At 42.8% G+C, this 24,352-nt stretch overlaps 1 protein-coding gene and 1 long non-coding RNA gene across 3 annotated transcripts in view; one reads left to right on the forward strand and one right to left on the reverse strand.

The window, feature by feature from the left end:
- On the reverse strand, positions 1-3,413 carry LOC129703392 (uncharacterized). Its single transcript, XR_008724555.1, has 2 exons — positions 2,786-3,413; positions 1-1,897 (listed from the first exon to the last, which is right to left on the reverse strand). It is a non-coding gene; the product is annotated as an uncharacterized LOC129703392 (long non-coding RNA).
- A 3,934-nt stretch (positions 3,414-7,347) lies between these two features.
- The window catches only part of LOC129703393 (polyhomeotic-like protein 3), a 60,838-nt gene continuing 43,833 nt past the window's right edge, over positions 7,348-24,352 (forward strand). Inside the window, exons 1-2 of one of the 2 annotated variants that reach the window (XM_055645782.1) lie at positions 7,348-12,012; positions 12,162-12,195. The gene's annotated coding sequence lies outside the window, so the exon portion shown is untranslated. The remainder of the gene's footprint in view (positions 12,013-12,161; positions 12,196-24,352) is intronic. The other variant, XM_055645783.1, reaches the window with a different exon arrangement.

Raw genomic sequence — 24,352 nt, forward strand, 5'->3', positions numbered from 1 at the left:
TTCAGACAAAGAAGTGTTTTTATTAATTTCATATTCTGCAGAATAGGTGTCTCTCCTCTGATGTCCCCTGGAGGCACAAAGAAAATGGAGATGCTTTCTATCTTTATACCCTTCTTCACTGTGGTCACTACCTCAGGTCTCCCCATCGAGTTTCGTCCAATCATAACATAAAGCCCACATTCACACGAGAAAGTCCAGGAATGTCTCGGACCATTTCCTGACGTCAAGACTCCCAAGGCCTTCTGCTGAAGTTGTTATCTGTTTGCTACTTTTTATCTAGAATTTCTCTCTGTTCTGTATATTGTTACTTTATTCTACTAGCAGTCTGGCTTCTGCGGATAAGCTCATTTCTTTCTAAGTTATATTTTTCAGAGTTCTAGTATAATTCAATCATCCCTATTAACCCTTCTCTCACAATCCACCATTTTTCTTTTTGCTACGCATCTTTTGAATTATACTATATCTTCCTTTTCTAGTGCTAGCAGCAGATTCTTCGCCTCCCTATCCTCCTCTCGCTAGTCATACTGTGTTCTGAAGGCCAGCGCAGGGAATAATACAACATCCGAATAGGCACAAAGTCAATGGTTCCTTCCCTTCACGCACAGTCTACGGGCTGATATTGTCTGGTGGGGCCTCCACAGGACCCTTAAATCGGTTTGCGTGTGTCCACCCTTTTTCTTTTGTTCGTACTGCTGTCTCGGTGATTAATAACACAAGGTAGGGTCCAGTCCACTTTGGTTGCAGCTTTTCTTCCTTCCATGATTTTACAAGATCCCAGTTCTCTGCTTTCACAGAATGGATTGGCAAGTCGAGATGGGGACTCTGTGCCAACAGCTCCTTGGTTTTTAATTCTGTAATAGAATGAGATACTGCCAGTAAACAGTTCCTTAAGAAAACATCATTACCATGGTGGGTATTCCTTCTCTTTCCCAAATAATAAAAAAACTAACTTGTTCAACCTTTCTCTGTATCTTAGTTGCTGAAACCCAGTCAACATTCTAATTGATCTCCTCTGTACTCTCTATTTTAACCTTTTTCCTATAATTATGCCTACCAAAATTATGCACCATACTCCACAATTGACCTCACCAATACCTTGTACAATTTAACATTACAACCCAACTTCTATACACAATGCTCTGATTTATAAAGGCCAACACACCAAAATCTTTCTTTACCATCCTTTCTACACGAGATTCCACCTTCAGGGAATTATACACAGTTGTTCCTAGATCCCTCTGTTCAACTTCATTCCTCAATTCACAATCATTTACCATGTAAGTCTAATTTGAATTTGTCCTGCCAAGTTGTATCACCTCACACTTATCAACATTAAATCCATCTGTCATGTTTCAACCCAGTCTTCCAAATGACCTAAATCTCTCTGTACATTTCCCAACAGTCACTTTTAATCCATCTTGCTATTCCTTACTAACCACTTCTTAACCAACCTTATTTCCTTTATTGAACTTTGTCAAAGGCCTTACTGAAGTTCACCACTTTAACCTCATCAATTTTCCTAATAACCTCTTTTAAGAAAAATCAAGATTAGTCAAATGTCACAATCACAAATCCATGCTAATTCTTCCTAATCCTATCCCACTTATCCAAATTCCTATAATATTGTCTTTAGTATCCTTTCCATTATTTCCCACCACTGATGTCAAACAAGTTCTTGTTAAAACTCTACTCTTCTTTGTCCTCCTGTTCAATTACCTCAGGGCTATTGTCTATTCGTACCTGTGGGCCAGCCCTCATGTAATTATTGAAATCGTACTAGGTATCTCAACCTTCTAAACGAACATCGGTCGGTGATTTAGAAAACTCATACATACACCTTGTCTTCAGGTTTAAAGGGTCCTTCTTCCTGGTCCATCTCCGACAGCTTTTACTTTACCTGTTCATAAATAGACTTGTATATCATTATTAACTGTTTCATATACTTTTTAATTCTAATCGGTAACTGTTCCAAACTCGGTCCCTTGCAGGAACTTCTCCATTGTGTCACCTGCTGGTTAGTTTGCATGCAACATTTCTTCAGTGCCAATGGCAGAGCATTACACAAATCTTATTTATTTTAACCTTCAATGTTCCATTTATTCTTTTCATCAAATGAAAACAATCCGTTGTCAAAGCTGATTTCTGTAGGTTTACCAAACCTCTTGATTACCTTATTCAACATAAACGACACTACAGTGCTCATACCTAAATCGATTCAGACTTACCCTGGACATCTCTTCCAGATGCTGTTTCAGCTGCTTTGTCTGCATTTTAATTTAACTTCTTTGACATGTACTTTTTCCATTTCACCATACAATTTCAAAATTCCCAATCTAGTCTGAACTATATCCTACCTTTCCCAAGGTCATCATCTGCTGTCTTATATTCTGAAGTATTTCTCTCTCTTCACTTGTGGAACAAACCAACAAATTGTCCACATCAACAAATACTTTCTAAGGGTATACCATATAACCATATATCGAACCTGCCTCCACCACCTTCACTGGAAGCTCATTCCACACAGCTACCACTCTCTGAGTAAAGAAGTTCCCCCTCAACTTTCAACTCTGCCTTTCCCATCTAATTAAAAAAACCTACCTCATCCTAGCCTTTCTTGACATCCTTCCTTAAATCCCTTTCTCTCTCTTGGGGACCCCAGTCCAGTTAGGGCTTATAATCTCCAGATTAATTTCACTCCTGATAGGACTTTGAGGAAAAGTTCCCCAAGACATGTATTATTGGCATGTAATTCTCTGGCCCCGCTTGGTTCCCTCATAGGACTCACTTGTGTCAGTTCATCACTTATTTCAGTCTTTTCAACCAGGGGCCTTGTTCATTGACATTGACCGCAGAGACCAACTGTTTGCTGAATCGGGGGTTGGAAATAAATGACAATCCCACCACCTCCTTCAATTCTGCTTGACTTTAAGAAGAATGACTTCCACCACAATAGTTCATAATATAATGTCCACATGCCTTCTTTTTCTTGTTCATTTTCAACTCTCCACCTTTTCATTCCCCTTTGTTCCTTGGGGTTCACCTTAAGTGGGTAACATTTGCTGAGGGGCCTGCATACCCTCGGTCATGACGGCATCCAACCTGAAGATGGCGCTGTAGCCGGTAAGTTTGTGAGCGGCGGCCATGTTTGTAGTCTTTTGTCGGCCCGGTTGTAACAATTTACATCATCTTTATCTGACACTTAGTGGTTCCCACTACTTTTACCAATGGTGCCTTCAAATCTTTCATGGCCAATAATCGTCCCACATTCTCCTCCTCCAAAGCCCTAATCCATTTCCTTCTCCATCAGGGATATAGGGTGAGGCATTTTTATTTATTATTTATTTTAATTTTTTTATTTTTTTTATTTTTTTTTTAGCCCTCTCAGTTTATGGGTGCCCCAAGGGATAATCTGTCATCCTCTCTCTCTGTTTATGGGTGCCCCAAGGTATAGTCTATCTCCCTGTCTTCTCCCACTTTTGTTTCTGTGTCTCTGTCTCTCTCTCTCTCTCTCTCTCTCTCTCCTCTCTCTCTCTCTCTCTCTCTCTCGCTCTTTCTCTCTCTCTCTCTCTCTCTCTCTCTCTCTCTCTCTCTCTCTCTCTCTCTCTCTCTCTCCTCTCTCTCTCTCTCTCTCTCTCTCTCTCTCTCTCTCTCTCTCTCTCTCTCTCTCTCTCTCTCTCTCTCTCTCTCTCTCTCTCTCTCTCTCTTCCTCTCTCTCTCTCTCTCTCTCTCTCTCTCTCTCTCTCTCTCTCTCTCTCTCTCTCTCTCTCTCTCCTCTCTCTCTCTCTCTCTCTTTCTTCTCTCTCTCTCTCTTTCCTCTCTCTCTCTCTCTTCTCTCTCTCTCTCTCTTTCTCTCTCTTTCTCTCTCTTTCCTCTTTCTGTGTCTCTGTCTTTCCTCTCTCTGTCTGACTCATAGAAACATAGAAACATAGAAATTAGGTGCAGGAGTAGGCCATTCGGCCCTTCGAGCCTGCACCGCCATTCAATATGATCATGGCTGATCATCCAACTCAGTATCCTGTACCTGCCTTCTCTCCCTACCCTCTGATCCCCTCAGCCACAAGGGCCACATCTAACTCCCTCTTAAATATAGCCAATGAACTGGCCTCAACTACCCTCTGTGGCAGAGAGTTCCAGAGATTCACCACTCTCTGTGTGAAAAAAAAGTTCTTCTCATCTCGGTTTTAAAGGATTTCCCCCTTATCCTTAAGCTGTGACCCCTTGTCCTGGACTTCCCTAACATCGGGAACAATCTTCCTGCATTTAGCCTATCCAACCCCTTAAGAATTTTGTAAGTTTCTATAAGATCCCCTCTCAATCTCCTAAATTCTAGAGAGTATAAACCAAGTCTATCCAGTCTTTCTTCATAAGACAGTCCTGACATCCCAGGAATCAGTCTGGTGAACCGTCTGTATCTCTGTGCCTGGCTCTCTCTCTCTCTGGCTCTCTGTGTCTGGCTCTCTCTCTCTCTCTGTCTGTATCTCTGTGTCTCGGTGTCTGTATCTCTCTCTCTCTCTGTTTCTCAACTTGAATGTCTACCATAAAACAACAAACCATAAAAGCTGGTCATGTTTCATCAATTAACTTATTTCCAATTATTTCAATCCATATTCACCATTATTTTAAATGTCCAATTCCTAGCACTAGTAACAATTTTCCAAATTAACTTTACTGACAAGAAATCTAAAAGAACATCAAGAAACGATTAAAAGAAAATCAAAAGCTGATTTTTACAACTTCCCTTTTTCAGGTTACGAGGATACAAAGAGTTAATTGTACAGCTTGTTCGCAATCCAATTTGAACTACAGTGGAAATACTCGCTCCCGCCACTGTGTTCAATTTTACAACTTGCTCATTCCAACCTTTCATCTTACAACCATTCGTTCCAAACCGGTTTTTACATACAAATCACATTCGTTCCGTTCTTACTTCAAATAGATTATTCATTTTATATTTTCTCCTTGTCCTGCACTCTTGTCCCTGGCCTTTGCCGTCTTCTTATCTGCTAATTTCGGGAGTAACTCCTTCATCATCCTGCTCTCTCTGTTCCTTATTTGCTGTTTTTCTACTGCCTGCAACATAATCTTTACTACTTGTTTTTCACTTCTGTGAAAAGGAATTGATCTAACTGTTCTTGTCAGACCTAAAGAATCTTCAAGGAGGCTATTTAACAAACCCCCTTCCCCCTCAGGGTCCTCTCCTAGGTACCTCCCAATGGGGTCTAATTTCAACCGAACTTATCTTCCCCTTCTGCCCTTTGACTCCCCGTCCTGTTGGCCGGGTGATTTTCGTCCACCCCGGCCCCTGTCTCTCTCTTTCCTTTGGGTATTTTGGCCCCCTCCGGCTCTGCATTTGTCCCAACGGACTATACCTTATCATGTTGGCTTCTCCAACCCCTGGGTATTTCCTGCCCTCCAGGGTCCAGCATTTGCCCCAACGGACTATTGGGCAGAATGCGGGGATTTGGCCCACAGCCTTTTCCCCTCCCTTTTTCTAAACACCGTGTTTAATTACCTTATTTATCATCATCATATTCTTAATACCATGTTCATCATATTCTCAATACAGTGTTCATCATACCTGCCTTGCCCGTACAAGGTCTTTCCACAATCGCCCAGGAAGTACTTTATTAGTCATTGTTCCTACCTGGGTTCTGTGCACAGAAATTGCTCGATTGATTTTTCACGATTTCCAACTACTCCCACTTCTTTGCCGAGTCTCTGTGTGGTCCGGATACTACTGCTTAAACAGCTGATGGCAAGCAAGGAGTCTGAGACTGCTGAACTCAGCAAGGTGCACCTTCCCTTTGTCCGTCTACTCCCGTCAGCTGTCTAGAGTATTGGATCCCGGAACGAGCCCCCAAGTTGTGAGATTCAAAAATCACAAATGCTCTTGAGACAAATTCAGACAAAGAAGTGTTTTTATTAATTTCATATTCTGCAGAATAGGTGTCTCTCCTCTGATGTCCCCTGGAGGCACAAAGAAAATGGAGATGCTTTCTATCTTTATACCCTTCTTCACTGTGGTCACTACCTCAGGTCTCCCCATCGAGTTTCGTCCAATCATAACATAAAGCCCACATTCACACGAGAAAGTCCAGGAATGTCTCGGACCATTTCCTGACGTCAAGACTCCCAAGGCCTTCTGCTGAAGTTGTTATCTGTTTGCTACTTTTTATCTAGAATTTCTCTCTGTTCTGTATATTGTTACTTTATTCTACTAGCAGTCTGGCTTCTGCGGATAAGCTCATTTCTTTCTAAGTTATATTTTTCAGAGTTCTAGTATAATTCAATCATCCCTATTAACCCTTCTCTCACAGTCAGGGTATTGGGTATAGATGTATTGGGAACACCATCGCTCAGCCAGCGTGGCCCAACCTGATCTCCCGGATGCTAGACACTTTCATTCTCCTTCCCATTCCTACACAGACCTTTCTGTCATTTGTCTCCTCCATTGTCAGAGTGAGGCTAAAAACAAATTGCAGGAACAGCATCTGATATTTTGCTTGGGCAGCTTACAGTCCAGTGGTATTGATTTCTCTCATTTCAGTTAGCCCCGACATTCCCTCTCTCTCTATCCCTCCCCCATCCTAGTCGCACTACCTCCTTATTTTCACCCCTATAAACAGCTTACAATGGCATGTTTCCTTTATCATTGTTACTTTTTTGCATATTTTTAATTCATTGTTCTTTTTCTCTCCACATCACCGTCTATATCTCTCGTTTCCCTTATCCCTAACCAGTCTGAAGAAGGGTCTCGATCTGAAATGTCACCCATTCCCTCTCCCCAGAGATGCTGCCTGTCCTGCTGAGTTACTCCAGCTTTTTGTGTCTATATTGAGTTTAGAAGTTGGGACATTATATTACAGTTGTACAATATGTGGTGAGGCCACATTTGGAGTAATGTGTTCAGTTTTGGTTACACTACTGCAGGAAAGATGTTCTTAAGCTGGAAAGAGTGCAGAGACAATCTACAACGATGTTGCCAGGACTTGGGGGCTTGAGCTTTAGGGAGAGGTTAGGCAGCCTAAGACTTTATTCCTTGGAGTGCAGGAGAATGAGGGGTGATCTTATTGAGATATATAAGGTCATGACAGTAATAGATCAGTTAGGCCAGGGGTTCCCAACCTTTTTCATCCCGTTTACCCCTGACAACTTCAATAGCACATAACAATGTTATTTCACTAGTGATGAACAGATACGGGTATACCAGAACCAAACACAATCAGTCAATGAGAAAAAATATGTACAAATCCAGAATCAACAAATCTACCCCCTGGGGGTAAATTTACCCCAGGTTGGGAACCCTTGGGTTAGACGCACAGAGTATTTTACACAGAGTAAGGAAATCAAAACTAGAGTACATAGGTTTAAGGTGAGAGGGGAAAGAGGAAAGATAATAGGGGAAGTTGAATAATAGGGGAAAGATAATAGGAACTTGAGGGGAATTTATTTTACAGAGGGAGGTGGGTATATGGAACGAGTTGCTAGATGAGGAACTTGAGACATAAACTATAACAACATTTAAAAAGACATTTGGATATGTACATGGATAGGAGAGGGTTATATGAATATGGGCCAAACACAGGTGAAATAGCACTATTGTGAGCGGTTGATCAATGGCCGGCATGGGCTGTGGGCCGAAGAGCCTGTTTCCATGCTGTATGACTATGATTCTCTCTGTAGATGTTGGAATCGGAAACAAAAATAGAAAATGCTGCAGAAACGCTGCGAATCAAGCACCATCTGCGGAAAGAGAAACCAGTCAATATTGCAAGTCAAAGATCCTTCCACAGAACCAGGGAAGAAAGCAAGAAATTTAGTATAGTTTTGAGTTACAGCATGGAAACAGGCCCTTCGGCATACTCAGTCCATGCCGATCATTGATCATCCGCTCACACTAGTTCTATTTAATCCCACTATCGCAACCACTCCCTGCACGCATGGGGCAGTTTTACAGAGGCCAATTAATGTACAAACCCACACGTCTTTGGGTTGTGAGAGGAAACCAGAGCACTCAGAGGAAATCCATGCGGTCACATGGTGAATGTGCAAATTCCACAGCACCTGAGGTCAGGATTGAACCTGGATCTCCTGAGCTGAGAGGCAGCAGCTCTACCAGCTGCGCCACTGTGCTGCCTATTTTCTGTCATTCTTTATTTGTTCCATGAACTGAAGAACCATTGGTTGGTTTGGAGCATCAGACATTGAGGGAGACGTGAATAAAGCTCATGATGAATAAAGCTGAATAAAGCAAATTATGTTCTATGTTCCATGTATGTTCTAAGAACAGGGAATGCTGGAAGAGTGTAGGAAGGAACTGCAGATACTGGTTTACGCCAAGGATAGACACAAAATGCTGGAGTAACTCAGCGAGTCAGACATCATCTCTGGAGAAAAGGAATAGGTGACGTTTTGCATCGAAACCCTTCTTCAGAAATGCTCAAAATTTTAGGCAGGTCAGGCATCAGTGGGTTGAGAAATAGAGTCAGTGTTTTGGGTCTAGGACTTTTCATGAGTGGAAAATGTGAGAGAGCAAATGTGTTGAGCTGCAGAGAGGAGAAGATGAGAGAACAGAGCAAATGTCTGTGATGTGTCATCTTCTCCCAACAGCCTGTTTTTTAATGTAATTGTTACCTTGGCAACTTCGATCTGCATCCTATCACAGACTTTCCTTCTGTTGCTCCACCTCCTCCTCTGTACAACTTCAAACACGCCTTGCTTATTCAGGTTTAGGTTCATGTTAAGATTTATTATTTTCACATGAACCGAACTACAGTGCAAAGCTTTGTTTTGCATGCTATCCAATTAAATCAGATAGTACTGAAGAAGAGTCATGACCCGCAACGTCATCTATCCATGTTCTCCAGAGATGCTGCCTGACCCGCTGAGTTACTCCAGCACTTTATATCTCTTTTTTGATTTCTCCCTTATCTTATATTAATCTTGGGATATTCCAGCAGAGGGGAATGGGGGAAGTGTTCAATGAAATACCTTAAAATTCAATGGTGAAGGAAAGGTTGGGGTTTGTGGGTTCTAACACTAGATGTGGTTTTCCAGCTTTGGAATTATTTCACAGATTCTCTGCATGCTAAATGAGCTAGAAAAAGGTACCCACAATTCTATCGGACTGCCATCTCTGCTTCAGAAGGTCACAAAATCCTTTAAACTGTTGAAGTAGGTTTAAAGCGCAGTCATTGATTTGATTGATTAAATTGAAGAATACAACATGGAAATAAGCCATTGGACCCTCCACATCCACACTGTTTATAGAACATCATAGTCTTCTAGGAAAGTGTGATAACATAGAGAACTAGTACTATGTAATCCCACTTTCACATCAACTCCCCACACACTAGGGACAATTTACAGAGGCCAATTAACCTGTAAACCCGTACGTCTTTGGGATATAGGGAGAAAACAAAGAACTCGGGAGAAACCCACACAGTCACAGGGAGAACGTGCAAACTCCACACAGATAGCACCCGAGGTCAGCATCAAGCCCATGCAGCTTGCGCTGTGAGGCAGCAGCTCTACCCGCTGTGCTACTGTGTCAATCTGATATTTGTAGTAAATGCAAAAGCCAGTTCTCATACACAGCTCGTAGTGCCGCTGCCTCACAGCTCCAGTGACATGAGTTCAATCTTGACCTCGGGTGCTGTTTGTGTGGAGCTTACAATATTATTTATTGTAATTGTTGATTGAGGTGTTAACTTGGATACCAGCGATGAATCCTTTGCTCTTTTCCTGGAGGAATGCCATGAAATCTTTTAAGTTCTTATGAGGGAGTAGATCGGGCCTCAATCTCATTTGAAAACAAAATATTTTATCTCCTTTGGCTTAAATGGCCAGAACAAAGCCAGCTGTAAGGGGGAGGCCAAGTTTTTGGGATTGTTGTGAAGAGAAAGAATATTAGTGATTGTCACTTCCACGCCAGAATGGATAATTCTGAGAAATATATAAATTGAATCTCCCAAAAGACTGCATCAAACAAAACATTTTTTTGTATATAAAATTATGAGAGGCATAACTAGGGTAACGGTCAGAATCTTTTTCTCAGGATGGAAAAATCAAATAATAGAGGGCAGAGTTTTAAGGTAAGAAGGGCAATGTTTAAAGGAGATATGTGGGGCAATTATTTTACACGGAGGGTGGTGAGTGCCTGGAACTCGCTGCTGCGGAAGATGGTGGAGGCAGATACGATTGTGGTGTTAGATACATTTGGATGGACAAATGGATATGCAGGGAATGGAGGGATATGGATTATGTGCAGGCAGATAAGGGTTGGCCTTGGCATCATGTTTGGCACAGAACAGCTTCTTCCCAGCACCCATCATGCCCTTGAGCACTGCACAACAATGACCACTACCTCAGCATCTATGATCTTCCATGGAGACACAAGAGACGGCAGATTCTGCAATCTTGAGCAAAACACAAAGCACCGGAGGAACCCATTGGGCCAGGCAGCATTGTGGAGGAATGGCAGGTGGGAAGGAAGTTACTCCACTGAGTTACTCCAGCATTTTATGTTTATCTTTGGTTTAAACCAGCATCTGCAGTTCCTTCCTACGCTTGGGGAGGAATGGACAGGCGATGTTTCAGTTCGACATAAAATGTTGTCTGTCTATTCCCTGTCCAGTTGCTGAATGTACTTCTATGGACTGATTCTTTAGTTGCACTACAGGCTTTGGCATTGCACTATTATGATGATCTTGTAATTTGATTTCTAATTTGTTGTGTTAATTAACCTGTTAAGCTGCAACCAGTTATAATTTTATTGTTCCTTTGCTGATACATTTGGTACTATATTAAACATTCTTAATTCTTATGTAGCTTAGCATAGATTTTTTGTTTGATTCCGCTCCTGTGAAGCTCCTCGGGATATTATCCATCGTAGGTAAGTGGAACGGCGGCACAGTAGCAGAGCTGGTAGAGTCACTGCCTGGCAGCATCAGGAACCCGAATTCCATCCTGACCTCGGGTGCTGCCTGTGTGGAGTGTGACCAAATGGGTTTCCTCTGGGTGCTCCGGATTATTTTCACATCCCAAAGACGTGTGCGTTTGTAGGTTAATTGTTCAATGTAAATTGCACCTCGTGTGTAAGGAGTGGTGGAATCTGCATGGAGGTTGATGAGAATGAGGTGAGTTTAAAAAACGGGATTAGTGCAGGATTAATATAAAGGGGTGGTTGGTTCTTGGTTGGTATGGACTCAGTAGGTCAAAGGGTCTGTTTCCGTGTCGTATATCTCTCTGACACTATGTTACTAGTGTCTGAAGAAGCGTCCTGACCACAAAGCATCGCCTGTCCATACCCTGTAGGCTTAGGTTTATTATTGTCACGTGTACTGAGGTACAGTGAAAAGCTTTGTTTTGAATGCTTGATATACTGTACAATCGAGTCCAACTCGTACAACAGGTAGAGCAATGGAGAAGATACAGAGCACAGAATATATTTCTCAGCATCGTAGTGATTCAGGTCCATAGACAAAGTCCCATGTCCATAATGAGATATAGGTGAATTGGACAGTGCCCTAGCTAATGGAAAGACTTCAGAAGCCTGATAATGGAGTAGAAGCAGTTCCTGAGTTCCTGAATCTATCAAAGCTTCTGTACCTCTGCCCAACGGGAGCACGGAGAAGAGGAATGGCCCTCCTCCAAAGATGCCACCCTCCAGTACTTTGTGTTTTACTCAAGATAACAGCATCTGCAGTTTCTTGTGTCTCGAAGCTGTTAGTGTTGTTGGACCTGCTCTGCTTCCTCCTGTGCTCTGCGTGGTGCTGTGCGTTCACATTTCAAAAAGCAACTTTCCTTTTAGATGTGCAGATCACCCTCCGACCCTTCCCCTCCCCTTCCCTGCGCTCGCTTCAGACTCCTGCGCAATGCAATACGTGACTGCGCTTCTGCTGGTGTGTTGAGAAGCTTCGTCTGGTCACATTAATAGTTGGGGGAGGGAGGATGGAGGGGGGGAAGAGAGACAGAAAGAGATGCAAGCACCATAACACCGGTCCAATGCAGGTAAGCCCATGCACCCTCCTCGCAATCAATACACAAAGTCATTTTCGCCTCTGTAGAGATAAACCACGTATCTTGTGCCAAGCATTGCAACGACAGCAATAATGATACGAACTAATTAAGCTGATGAATATTCTTGTTTATATTTGCAGCCGATTGCAGAGTCCGATCCCGAGGAAATCCCAGGTAACTTCTGCCCGATAATTTATCACAGCAAGTAAAAAAAATGACAATGAATGGAAATGGTTTTAAATAATTAGATTTTAGATTCAGTGATGCAAGAGTTTGTGTAGTGTGTTTGCTTCTATTAGGCTTGCCCTCCCCGTTCTGTAAATCTTTCCCATGGAAATTTTAAGCAGTGAAATGAAAATAATAAAATATGTATATATAATAAGAGGTCTGGTATATTGATGAAGGGTTGTTGCAAATTGCAAACACTCCGAATAGCGGAAGCTGCTGGACTGAGTTGTAATTCAGTGGGGCAAACAATGCACTCAGAGAAAATGCATTTTAATTGCATATTGTTAATGCTCTGTTTTTTTTTAAACACACAGTCTGTCAGAACTGTAGTGCCAGAGTTAACCTCTTATTGGACAGCTTTGTGTAGCGGACTTAATGCTGCGATATTAGCACCTTGGTGAAACGAAATGGTGGGTGATTCGGGCGGGGGGTGGGGAAAGTGCTGTTGCAATGAGAGGGGAGCGATATTTTATCCCATGCATTCCCCACACCTGTTAGCCTAGATGCACGGCGACGGCGTTATGGTTTAAAGAGTGCAATTAATGTCACAGAGTCGGGACGGGAAATGCCTTTATTGAATAAATGCAAGACGTGACGTCTCTTGATATAAGACAGGAGGAACTGAGCTTGCGCCGAGCCTGCAGTGTTCCCTGGGATCTGTAGTTCGACAGTCACCTGTGCATGCATTAAGAGTCACTAATCACATTGAGTTAACATAACTGGAAAGTTGATGCACGAATAGGAAGATTATTTCAGGGTTTTTGTTTTAACGTTGTGTGCTATTGTTCGAATTATTTGTTTTAATATTTTCTTTTGTATTTTATGAAATATATTCTGCACTGTATTTCCCTTTTGCTCTGTCTATTGTTCTTGAATTTGACCTGATGGCATTTATATATAGAGTCATACAGTGTGGAAATAGGTCCTTCGGCTCAACTTGCCCACACCGACCAACATGTCACATCTACATTAGGCCCACCTTCCTGCATTCGGCCCATATCCCTCCAAACCTATCCTATCCATGTATCTATCTGAATGTTTCTTAAATGTTCCAGTAGTACATAACATAACAGCCTCCTCCAGCTGCTCATTCCATACACCCATCACCCTTTGTGTGAAAAGTGTAGTCAAGAGTGTTTAATTGGCATAAGATCATAAGACATAGATTAGGAATTAGGCCATTTGGCCCATCAAATCTGTTCTGCCATTCAATCATAGCTGACCTATTTTCCCCGATAACCCCATTCTCCTGCCTTCTCCCCGTATCCTTTGACACCCTTACTAATCAAGAACCGTTCAATCCCCGCTTGGCCTCCACTACCGTCTGTGGCAACAAATTCCACAGTTTCACTGCCGTTTGGCTAAAAAAAATTCCTCATCTTCTTTCTAAAGGTACATCCTTTTATTCTGAACCTGTGCCCTCTGATCCCAGATTCCCCCACTATTGGAAACATACTCTCCACATCCATTCTATCTAGGCCTTTCATGATGTTGCACGCTAATGTTTGAATTATTTATTTTAATATTTTCTTTTGTATTTTATGAACTGTATTCTGCACTCTGTACGTTCCCCTTTGCTCTGTCTATTGTACTTGAGTTTGAGTCAAGCATATTTAATTGTCATATGACCCAAAACAGAACAATGAAATTCTCATTTGCAGCAAAATAATAGTATAATACTAGACTAAGTAGGACCCGTTGGGTCCCAGCATCACACGGGAGGGCCGGTCCCCAGATGCAATATTCCACCTCTCCACCAATTACAATATTGCTCGCCAGTGGGGGGCGGTGGGGGGGGGGGGCTGTCTGTTGTGCTAGTATGAGAGTTGCGGGCTGAAGGTACTGGTTTCCAGAGGGCTAGTATAGACATTGTGGGCCGAATGGATTCTTGGGGTGGCATCCAACTGTTGCAATGATTTTAAAAGCCAAGCCAAGGCAAACAATTGGGCTGCAGCCACCCGACAACCAAAATTCATTTTATGAACACGAACTTGGTAAAAAAAAAGGAGAGGCAAACAATTGGGCTGCAGCCACCCGACAACCAAAATTCATTTTGTGAACACAAACTTATTAAAAAGGCGAGGCAAGCAATTGGGCTGCAGCCACTTTACAGCCACTTTACAGCCGCATCGAGGGGACTCACCGTGGAGTAGATGTGCGTTCAGTGTTATTCGCAGCTCAGAGAGCCGTGACCCTCTCCCTTCCTGGATCTGGCAGAAGCTGAGTGAGGGACTACACTTCCGGGTTTTATAGTCCCTTCCCCTGCCGCCAGCGGGGGCAGCAGAGAGAATGGGGAATTTTAAAAAAACATACATATCTCTCTGATTTCTTATCAATGGGAAAAATCCTCCAGTCCCGAAAGGCGGAGGAAGGCTCTGAGCGAGGTGGCCAAAAATGACGGCCGTAGGTGGCGGCGTTCTCTCGGAAATCGCACAGTGGGCCAGAAGCGGTCAAGATCAGATTTTTAGTAATATAGATGGTATTATCTGATTGGATATTATGCAAAACAAAGCCTTTCATTGTACCGTGGTACACGTGACAATAATAAACATAAACCTCAAAGGAGAAAAATGTTGAAAATGAAAAGATATTGGAAATACTCAGCTGATCAGATGGCATCCGTGGAAAGAGATGCAGAGTTATTGATTCGGATGTATGATTCCCACAAATGAGAGTAATACCAGGTTTAGACACAGAGCGCTGGAGTAACTGAACAGGTATTTTGGATCCGTCTTCACTAAGGAGGACACATACAATCTTCCTGATATAGTAGTGGCCAGGGGATCTGGGGTGACGGAGGAACTGAAGGAAATCGACATTAGGCAGGATATGGTGTTGGGTAGACTGATGGGACTGAAGGCTGATAAATCCCCAGGGCCTGATGGTCTGCTACCCAGGGTACTTAAGGAAGTGGCTCTAGAAATCGTGGATGCATTGGTGATAATTTTCCAATGTTCTATAGACAGGATCAGTTCCTGTGGATTGGAGGGTAGCTAATGCTATCCCACTTTTTAAGAAAGGCGGGAGAGAGAAAACAGGGAATTATAGACCAGTTAGCCTGACATCAGTGGTGGGGTAGATGCTGGAGTCAATTGTAAAAGATGAAATAACCTTACATTTGGATAGCAGTAACAGGTTCAGTCCAAGTCAGCATGGATTTACGAAGGGGAAATCATGCTTCAATAATCTTCTGGAATTTTTTGAGGATGTAACTAGGAAAATGAACAAGGGAGAGCTAGTGGATGTAATGTGCCTGGACTTTCAGAAGATGAACTGCAGGAGGAGTTAAATGACAAATAATTTTTGGATGGAGTGACATATGATTACAGCCATTCCTGGAGTATTTTGCATCACAGTGGAGTTTTTTGAATGACCATTTCGTAGTGTAGATTATATACTATGGCTGCTGTGTAAGGCATGTCCAACAATCATCCTGCCCAGCTTAGAAATTAGATAATTTTGTCCTGGGAGGGGCCATCATTGATCATTTGTCAAGAGAGCCATGTCTTTATTGTACAAAGCCTCAGTGGGACCTCAAGAAGATAAGTCCATAAGATAACTCCCATGAGATCCTTAACAGCATTAATGTACAGAGGGTTCTTCGGGACATAAGGAACTGCAGATTCTGGGATCTTGGAGTCCAAGTCCATAACTCTGTGAAGGTGCCAATACGTACAGTGCCCTCCTTAATATTTGGGACAAAGACACATCGTTTATTTATTTGCCTCTGCACTCGATAATTTGAGATTTGTAATAGAAAAAATCACATGTGGTTAAAGTGCACATCGTCAGATTTTAATAAAGGCAATTATTATACATTTTGGTTTCACCATGTAGAAATTCCAGCAGTGTTTATACATGGTCACCCCATTTCAGGGCACTATAATGTTTGGGACACAGCAATATCATGTAAATGAAAGTAGTCATGTTTAGTATTTTGTTGCATATCGTTTGCATGCAATGACTGCTTGAAGTCTGCGATTCATCGACATCACCAGTTGCTGGGTGTCTTCTTGGTGATGCTCTGCCAGCAGGGCTGGCCTTAAGCCGATTGGACCGATTGCTCCCAATTGGGCCCCCGCTCCTAAGGATGGGGCTGAAGCCCAAAATTTAATGCCTGGACTGGTTTTTCGACAACAGTTATTGGTTTTTTAGGATCTAGTTAATTTTTTTTTTCATTTCACAGTCACTAAAACAAGTGGTATTGTAACTATATACTTTTCAGAGGTGATCTACACATTTTGTTTGTTACTTGTAGGCTTACATGTATGCAATTTTATATTAAAATGTACCTTAGATCTGCTTGGTCCATTAACTCGCAGGCACTTTTTAAGCGCACATTTTGATTACTTTCCATTCTACCATAGAGATATAAAGTCTATAATAGACTTTATTTATATTTCTATGATTCTACAGACCTTGGCTGGGAACCTGGGGCTAATCAAAATTGTTCCCAATTGGGCCCCGCACCTCCTAAGGCCGGCCCTGTCTGCCAGGCCTGTATTGCTGCCATCTTTAACCTATGCTTGTTTTGGGAGCTAGTCCCCTTCGGTTTTCTCTTCAGCATATAAAAGGCATGCTCAATTGGGTAGATCAGGTGATTGACTTGGCCACTCAAAAATGTACCATTTTTTAGCTTTGAAAAACTCCTTTGTTGCTTTAGCAGTATGTTTGGGATCATTGTCTTGCTGTAGAATGAACCGCTGGCCAATGAGTTTTGAGGCATTTGTTTGAACTTGAGCATATATGATGTGTCTATACACTTCAGAATACATTATGCTACTACCATCAGCAGTTGTATCATCAATGAAGATAAATGAGCCAGTTCCTTCAGCACCCATACATGCCCTAGCCATAACACCCCCACCACGGTGTTTCACAGATGAGGTGGTATGCTTTGGATCTTGGGCAGTTCCTTCTCTCCTTCATACTTTGCTCTTGCCATCACTTTGATATGTTAATCTTCATCTCATTCATGAAGTCTTCTGCGGACAGTGGTCATTGACAAATCCACACCTGAAGTGTGTTTCTGATCTGCCGGACAGGTGTTTGGGGATGTTTCTTCATTATGGTCAGAATTCTTCTGTCATCAGCTGAGGAGGTCTTCCCTGGCCTGCCAGTCTCTTTGTGTTTAGCAAGCTCACCACTGCTCTCTTTCTTCTTAATGCTGTTCCAAACAGTGGATTTTGGTAAGCCTAAGGTTTGGCTGATGTCTCTAACAGTTTTATTTTTGTTCCTCATTCTCATAATGGCTTATTTAACTTTCATTGGCACAACTTTGGTCCTCATGTTGATATACAGCAAAAAAAGGTTTCCAAAGGTGATGGAAAAGTGGGAGGAAAGACTAGGTGCTGAGAGCTCTCTTATACCTGCATTAAGGAGGAAATTAAACACACCTGAGCAATTACAAACACCCGTGAAGCCATGTGTCCCAAACATTATGGTGCCTTGAAATGGGGGGGGGGGGGGGGGGGGGGGGGGGGGGGGGGGGGGTGGGGGTATGTATAAACACAGCTGTAATTTTGTACATGGTGAAACCAAAATGTATAAATATGGCCATTATTAAAATCTGACAATGTGCACTTTAACCACATGTGAATTTTTTCTACTACAAATCTCAAATTGTCGAGTACAGAGGCAAATAAATATTTGTCCCAAACATTATGGAGGGCACTGTATATAAAGTGGTAAAGAAGGCTAGCTTTTATATATCAGCAAGTTATGATGAAGCTATATAGGACTTTCTTTCGGTCACATTTGCAGAATTGCATACTGTTCTGGTCACCCCATTACAGGAATGATGAAGAGAATTTGAAGAGGGTGAAGAAGAGATTTATCAGAATGGTGTTTGGATTCGAAAACATTGGCTATAAGGGGACATTGGACAAACGTGAATTGTTTTCTCTGGAATGTTTGAGGTTGCGGCGAGACCTGATAGAAGTATATAAAGATATGAGGTATAGATAGGGTAGACAGTCAGAAACGTTTCCCCAAGCCTTTTCCCATTTCCCAGGCTATAAATGTCAAATACCAGAGGGCATAGCTTTAAGGTGAAAGGGACAAAGATGTGCGGAGCAAGTTTTTTTTTTTCCGCAGAGGGTGGTGAGTGCCTGGAACTTGTAGCCATGGATGGTGGTGGAGCCAAATATGATAGTGGCATTTAGGAGACTGTCGGATGAGCACAGGGATATGCATGGAATGGAGGGACATGGATCATGTGCAGGCAGATGAGATTAGTTTGGCGTGGCATTATTTTTGACACAGATATCGCAGGCAGATGGGCCTGTTCCTGTGGTGTACACTATGTTCTATTAGCCTTTTGTCCATCTCTTTCCCTCACACCCCCACCACACATTGGAGAGGTCCAGGCTCTGACCCAGTGAAGCCTGATCTCCAAACCTCTGCCATTCTGAGGTCCTCGATAACCTAGGTCCAATCCTAATCACTGACCAAAATGCCTCTAACAAAGGATGTTTGAGGAAGCTGGAGCACCAAGAGGAAACCCACGCGGTCACAGGGAGAACATGCAAATTCCATGCAGACAGCACCAGGGTCAGCATCAAATCCGGGTCTCTGGCATGTGATTAAGAAGGAGCTGCAGATGCTGGAAAATCAAAGGTAGACAAAAGTGCTGGAGAAACTCAGCGGGTGCAGCAGCATCTATGGAGTGAAGGAAATAGGCAACATTTTGGGCCGAAACCCTTCTTCTACCTTCTCTGGCCATGTGAGGCAGCTGCCCTAACACCGCACCACAGTGCCGTTGGTAGGATTCAATGCCGTCATCCTTACAGGTGATAGCGGTTGGAGTCTTGGGAGGGGCAGTTGTACAGACCTTAAGTAAGTCACCAAAGAATACCAAACCTCCAATCTGATTTTGTAGGCACTTGTTTAATTCTGGTCAGTGGTGATCTCCAGGAAGTTGATAGCGTTAACTTTGATGATGGCAATAACATTAAATGTCGGAGGAAGTTGGTCAGACTTTCTCTTGCTGGGGCAGGTTAATGTCGAGTGCTTGTGTACCGTGATGATCTGTTCCTCCGTGTGTAAAACGTTGCCCCTCAGTTGCCTTTTAGATCTTTCCCCTTTCATCTTAAACCTATGCTCCCCTAGCTTTGGACTCAACTACCCTGGGGAAAAGATAATGGCCATTCATCTTATCTATACCCGTCTTGATTTGATTCGCTTTAAGTTTGATGACCATGTTGTCACATGTGGACTGGGGTACAATGAAAATGATGTGCCCTCCTAAAGCTTCAGCTCCTTCGTTTTTTTAAATGTTCAAGAGGAGGCTGTTCTCCTGGCACCAGCTATCAGCCACCTCAGATCATTGTCTGAGATCATACCACCACAGTGTCATAAACTTAATTATACAACCTAACATACAAACAATAGTTGAACGCAACGCATCCTGTGCTCAGGGTGAAATGTATTCCCTCCCATCTTGACTACCTGAGGCCTGGCGGTGAGAAAGTCCAGGACCCAGGCAACAGGGGGTGTTTGACCCCAATTCCATTAGCTTCTCGGCCAGTTGGTGGGGACTCGTGTTGAAGGCACTGTGGCACATCCTCAGTTCCTGTCCAGAAAGACAACCTGGGAGTCCGCATTGTCCGTGGACCTGTTCGGACGGTATGCAAACTGCAACGGGTCCATGTTCCGAGTGGATTCTTCACCAGGCATTTCAGAGAGGTGAATCATTCAGGCAGGCTGGGGACCACAATAGCTTTTTTGAAGGAAGGACTGTTTAGAAGCACTGGAGCCTGCATAACAGGAGAGGGAGATGCCATGAAGCTTTTCTTGTGTTCATCCTGCCCTCCTCATGTCGTGGTGCGAGCGTGCTTCTGTACCTTCTGCGAGATGGGAGTGGGGGTTCCTTGTGTCAACATATTGAATAGGTTGGGTTTGCTTTGTGTGGAGTGAAGAAGGGTGAGAGCTATCCTGATAGAAGTACATAAGGTTATACCAGCCATCTGTGCTGTATGATTCTATGAAGGGAACGTTTCAAAGTGTTGCAAAAAGATTTGATTTATTAAAATCTCCAGCCACCACCATAGCCGCTTCCGGGTACTTGTCTTGATGTCGACATAGCACATCGTGTAGGGCCGATAGTTGTCCGCCTAGTTTACGTTGACGATCAGAGCATGCACCTCCAGATCCGGCGAGAGGAACAGCAACATCAAATTGGTCATGAAGCGATCTCCTCGTTCTGATACGGTGGACAGTGAAGGACTGGTTGGGCAGGGGATGGATAGTGAGAAGGGCACTGGGGACAACACTTCTTTAAATGGGTGCCATTGAATCTTTGGCATTCACAAAAAAAAAATCCATATGGTAAATCAATTTAACGTCTCAGTTAAAAGACAGCTTTTAACTTTTGATAGTACCCTGCTCTCTGAAAAATGAAATATCAGCTCAGACTCCTGCGCTTATATTTATGGTTTAGTTTAGTTTATTATTGTGTGTACCAAGGTACAGTGAAAAGCTTTTTTGTTGCTAGGTATCCAATCAGCTGAGAAAAACTATATATGATTACAATTAATGATAGTCCGAGGGTCTCCAGTGAGGCAGATGGTAGCTCAGGAGCGCTCTCTAGTTGTCCATGCTTTGTACAGCGCATCTGTAAAGGTTGGTGAGGGCATGCCGAACTTCCTAAGCCTCCTAAGGAAAGAACGGCATTGGTGTGCTTTAAACAAGTGTTATAACGTTCTGTCTCTCGCCTGCAATCTCTTGCGTTGAGCCGGTGTGTGGTTTGTCTCCACTGCTCTTCCGATGAGCTCCTCATCCTTGGAGAATGGCGATCTAGTTTAGTTTAGCTTATTCTGATTATCACGTTTATGAAAAGTTTTTTGTTACGTGCTATCCAGTCAGAGAAAAGACTATACATGATTATAATCAAGCTGACCACAGTGTACCGATACAGGATAAAGGGCATAACATTTAGTTCAAGATAAATTCCAATAATGTCTGATTAATGTTAGTTCAAAGGTCTCCAGTGAGGTAGATGGGAGGTCAGGACCGCTCTCTAGCTGGTAAGAGGATGGTTCAGTTGCTTGATAACAGTTGGGAAGAAACTGTCCCTGAATCTGGAGGTTTCTATTGTTGGTGGGATGATGAGAAGATGATGTGGTCAAATAAGTTTAGAAGTTAGTGTCGTTTAGGGCAACCATTAGTCGGTTACAAAATTATAGAAGTAAGATCCTGGAGGAGTGGTGCCCGCACGTAATTAGATCCGGGAGAAAGTAATATGATGCAAAATAGCTACACAGAAGATTAACAGAGCATAAAGCGGAGCGTATTCCTGTAATTAGTTGGCTAATAAATCAAATGAGTCCCTGCATGCTGAAATAAAATTGTTATTAATCAGTAAAAGTGTTTGACCTGGTCTTGTTGACCATTTTCCCCTTGTTTTTTTTACTCCCATTGAGTTTGATCGTGGTTGATTTGAAGTTAAATTTAACTGCTTTTGATGCTGAACCTTTGATTCTGTTCTGCACTTTGTGAGGTAAATTGGAGAGGCAGTATTTTGTTCAGATGGAGAAAGATGACAGAGTCCTGTTGTCCAAATGTATCACGGTGCAACACAGCTGTAGAGCTGCTACCTCACAGCACCAGAGACCCAGATTCCATCCTAACCTGTGCGGAGCTTTGCACATTCTCCCTGTGACCACGTGGGGTTTGGCCGGGTGCTCCGGTTGCCTCCCACATTCCAAGTAATGCAGGTTTGTAGGTTAATTGCCCCGTGTGTACTATTGGATAGAAATTGTGTATTGGTGATCGATGGTTGGTGTGGAGGGCTGAAGGGCCTGTTTCCATGCTGTATCTCTAACCTAACCTAAGTAATCTGACTGTCTATATACGTGGAGCATTAAAAAATTGTGTACCGGATAATATTCTTCAGGTACAGGTAGAGGGAATTCAAAGTATTTTTCCCAGGGTTGGGGAATCAAGAACTCGAGGGCATGGGTTTACACTTAGAAGATAAATATTTAATGGGAACGCTTTCACACAGAGGGTGGTACATATATGGAACTTGCTGCCAGAGGAAATGTTTACCACCAGGTACGCCGCACGGTTGGCAGCCCCACCAACAGTCTGTTTGTTTTTTCGTCTTAAAAAATTGTTTTTAGTATGTGTTAAAAGTTTGTGTAAATGTTCTCCGGTTTGTTTTATGTGGGGGGAGGGGGAAGGGTTGGGGTAAATTTTTTTTTCAGTTTCTTTCCTTGCCGGAGATGCAATTCATTTTTGGATCACATTCTCCGGTCGCTCTGCGGCCTAACATCGATGGAGCTGCCGGCAAGGAGAGTCAAGATCATCCCGTCAACGGAGGGCTCGAGGGTTCGAGGCCCCTCGACCGTGGGAGAGCAAAGGGAAGAGATTTAACTTTTTTTCGCCTTCCATCACAGTGAGGAATGTGGAGGAGGCACTGTGATGGATGTTTATGTTAAAATGTGTTTTGTGTGTTCTGTTGGTTTTTATTTGTATGACTAACCTGGCAAATGAAATTCCCCGTCTGGTGCAAAACATACTTGGCTAATAAAGTATTGTTGTGATTGATTGTGATTGTGATTAAGGCAGGTACAATAAAAATATTTAAAGATATTTAATTGTTTATTTTTTGTTGAGCGATCCAATATAGGAACAGGCCCTTCAGCCCACTGAATCCACGCCGACCATCGATCGACTGTTCACACTGGCTCTGTGTTATCCCACCTTTCTCATCCACACACGGCATGTGGCCCAGATCAAATCTGCCGTGATCTTATTAAATGGCAGAGCAGACTTAAGTGACCACCTGGCTGGGTCCTGCTTTAATTTTATGTGTCCTTGAGTATGTAGAACTAAAATCTGAATCAGTCTGAAGGAGGTTTCCAACCCAAAACGTCAACTATCATGTAAGACTAATGATGCTGCTTGACCCACTGAGGTGCTCCAGCACTCCGTGTCTTCCTTTGTAAACCAGCATCGATAGTTCTTGTATCTAAAATCCATCCATTTGCCATTGTTAATTGTCCTAGACCCCCAAGGGTTATTGGGAGAAGAGGTTTCCGCTGTTGTTTTTTGTTTCCTGATTTCAACCCAATTTTCAGTTTATGTCCCTTTGCACCAGGGAATCTATCATGCCCATCTATAATTTTGAAAAGAGACACAAGCAACTACAGATGCTGGAATCTTGAACAAAACACAAAGTGCTGGAGGAAATCAGTGGGCCAGGCAGCATCTGTGGAGGGAATCTATGTACCAGTCTGAAGAAGGGTCCTGGATCGAATAATCTCCCATCCATTTTCACCACAGGATTGAGGGAATGTCACTGCAGCTGTTCCCTCTAGCTGTAACACTATTCTGCACGCAGTTTCTTTCCTCGTTTTGCACCAGCAGTTGTACTCATGTATGGTTTGATCTGTTCAAATAGCACGCAAAACAATTTTTTTCACTGATAAAGACTCAACAGATCAGGCAGCATCTCTGGAGAACATGGATAGGTGACATTTCGGGTAAGGACCTTTCTTCAGACCCACCTGAAATGTCACCAGCTACGTTTTCCAGAGATGGTGTATGACCCACTGAGTTACTCCAGAAGTTTGTGTTCTGCGTATCATTTTAAATGCCTCGATTATATAAAGCACCGCTCAATTTAATAAACTCCAGAGAATGTAAATCATGCAATTTAACCATACAATCTGGAAAGCAGACATGGAATGCACTGGATTGTATTCTGTTTTGCAAGAGACAGGACATTTTTTTAGTTTGGAGAGTGAGGAACAGTCCAAAGAGAAGGCTTTGTGACCATACGAGTCAAGTTATAATCAATCACTGCTTGGTTCGGCACGGACACAGTGCTCACTGTCCAGAATTGCCTCATTATACTCTGATGCCAAGACCTGAGACTGGGAAATGCTGTGGCTAAGAGCCAGGAAGCCTCATAGCTGAAGGTGCTTGGCAATCTGAAAAGTAAAATAAAACCATCAGATAGATTTCATGGAGAAAGGGGGAACTGCAGATGCTGCTTTACAAAAACAGATGCAAAATGCTGGAGTATCTCGGTAGCTCAGGTAGCATCTCTAGAATGTGGAGAGTTCAGTTTAGTTTACTTTATTCTCACGTGTAC

This window comes from Leucoraja erinacea, chromosome 14 (genome assembly GCF_028641065.1).
Source record: "Leucoraja erinacea ecotype New England chromosome 14, Leri_hhj_1, whole genome shotgun sequence".
Taxonomy (NCBI): Eukaryota; Metazoa; Chordata; class Chondrichthyes; order Rajiformes; family Rajidae; genus Leucoraja; species Leucoraja erinaceus.